The sequence below is a fragment of the Durio zibethinus genome, chromosome 19 (genome assembly GCF_047325235.1).
Source record: "Durio zibethinus cultivar Kanyao isolate XHJ-2024 chromosome 19, ASM4732523v1, whole genome shotgun sequence".
NCBI lineage: Eukaryota > Viridiplantae > Streptophyta > Magnoliopsida > Malvales > Malvaceae > Durio > Durio zibethinus.
Window position 1 is genome coordinate 19,918,890 of NC_143180.1, and position 2,496 is coordinate 19,921,385.

A 2,496-nucleotide genomic window follows, 5' to 3' on the forward strand; every position below is an offset into this window, starting at 1 on the left:
AATCTTATTTCTTAAATATATTAAAATCAGTAATTAAAAAAATTTAAAATATTTTTGTGTAAATTGATCTCTTCCCATAATTTAAAAATGCAAAATTTGAATTTTCTATAAAATAAAGTTTAAAATGATAATTTGAAACCAAAGCAAAGGAATACATATACACACATATACATCGGGAACTTGGTCTTAATTTTAATATAAATGTTTATTTATTTATATATATATATATACACATATATATATAATCCCCATACAGTGATTCAATTAAAATTACAATAGATAAATACAGTAATGTATTTAAACTTGTAAAGAAATTAAAAAGTTCATAAAATTATTTTAAAAGAAATTAATTTTTATCAATTAATCATCATTACATGGCTATCTATTACACGGTTAATTTTGAAATAGTAATTGGAAGACATGGCAATATGTTGGAAATAAATTTCAAGGTTTTTGTTGTTTTTATTTTTAGAACATGGAATTTGTTGGTAAATGAAAAAAAAAAAGTTAAGTTGGAGATTTATAAAGGTTTTGATGAAAGTTTTGGATATTGATGTAAAAAAAAAATCTGATTATATACATATATAGGAGATTAAAACGTAATAATTTGTTTCTCCGTCACCTCCCTTGCGTCATATTTACATTGCAAATTTAACTCCAATTACGAGTATATCTCTAATAGGGTTTAGGAATTTGCTATATGCGGCAATTAGATAATTATTTTTGTTTCTTAAATAAAGTATTTATTTCATTTTCATATGCAGAGCATTATTTTTACTCATTTAAGTAATTATGATAAATTTTGTTAATAGAGAAGTATTGTAATGTCAATGTCTCCGAGCAATATGTAGAAATTAAATATACATATATATATTGCTATAAATGCAAAGTTTTAAAATTTTTTTTATAAAAAAAAAGTTTGAATTGCTAATTTTAAACCAAAGCATAGCAAAATTTTTCTCAAGGTGCAGTTGCCATGGAATGTCATAATCCCTGTTGACAGCTTGGATGCCAAAGGCTTGATGCTCCAAAAGCTATAGTGGTCCCCCTTTTGGACGAATTTGCTTGCAAGAAGGCCACCAAGGATCTTGGATATTTCATGGCTGTAACAACTCTGGAGAGCATTGGGGAGGGCATTGTTAGACAGAACACAGAGGATGTGCTTTTCCCTGCTGTCTTCATGGAATCACCTTCAAGATGTTCAGAGGAGAGATTTTGGAAGGGGTTGTACACAAGGTACTAAAACATGGAGTTTTCTTGAAGTGTAGACCAATCCAGAACATCTATCTGTCTCACCTATAAATGCCCAACTACCATTATGTGCCTGGAGAGAATGCTATCTTCATGAATGATCGAAGATTGAGTAGGATGTTGTCATCCGATTTATTGTGATAGGAACAAAGTGGATGGAAGCAGAGAGGGAATTTCAGGCATTGGTAAGTTTGGAAGGTGACTGCTTAGGACCAGTTTCCTGAATATGACTTTCGTTTCATCTTTGTATGATTCGGATGTACTTGTTACTGCTTTCTTAGGAAGTAGTTGACAGTAAGAGTGTTGGATGTTGAACTATTCTAGTTGTTGTAAATTCGATTGGACAAAGATGTTGAATTCTAGAGCTTACTTATGATGTTAGCTTTGTATAACTTGGCTCGGTTAAGTTGATTTTGGGTTTTCTAAGTTTTTTAAAACTGAATTGAATCGACCAACTGAACAATTGCTCACCCCTAGTCAAGTCTAGCTTTCCATTTCAGAAGGGTTTTTGTTTCAATGGATGGAGCAGTAGCTAAAGTAGTTTGAAAGGATACCAATTACCAAGGCAAAGACTAGTGTAGATTGAAGCAATGCAAGGATGAGAAGGAAGAAAAGTTGGGACATAGAAAAGATGATACCATTATTAGATTGATCGAAAAAGCTTTGTTGCACAAAATTACCTTTGGCTTGCACGCACAGCTATACATGTAAGCTGTGAATATAAAGTAGTGAAGGTAAATATATTTATTTATTTAGAATCAAAAGCAAATTGGTTTCACATTTCTACATTTGTCATATAGAAGAATTAATGGAAGTAATTGCTAAAACCAAGAACTCCTCCAAACGAACGGTACATTGTTTCTTGGAACTTAAAACCTCAAGTCTTCTCCTTTTCTTCATGAGTAAAAGACTATCTTATCATATCACCAAATTTTAATTTTTTTCAAAATTTGAACAGAAGATTAATTAGCAGGTTTGAAATTTAATGTCATCAATGACTGGTCAATCACATGAATTTTTCATATAAGCCTCCATCCTTCTATTATATCCAATTAAGTCCTTAAAAAATTTATTTTTGTCTAATTAAATTTAAGTATAATTTTGTTTCATTAAGCTCTTTTTCTTAGATGAAAATTGCAAAAAATAATATTATTTTTTGTCAAATCAACATAAATGCTGTATTTCTTTTTATGATGCCAACATCTACATAGCATATATTTGAAAATAAAAAAGCTCTCTTTAGAT

General features: G+C 29.8%; 1 pseudogene; it reads left to right on the plus strand.

Moving 5' to 3' along the window:
- Positions 1-700: 700 nt before the first annotated feature.
- Positions 701-1,936, plus strand: LOC149513503 (DNA-directed RNA polymerase V subunit 7 pseudogene; annotated as a pseudogene).
- The last annotated feature ends 560 nt before the right edge of the window (positions 1,937-2,496 follow it).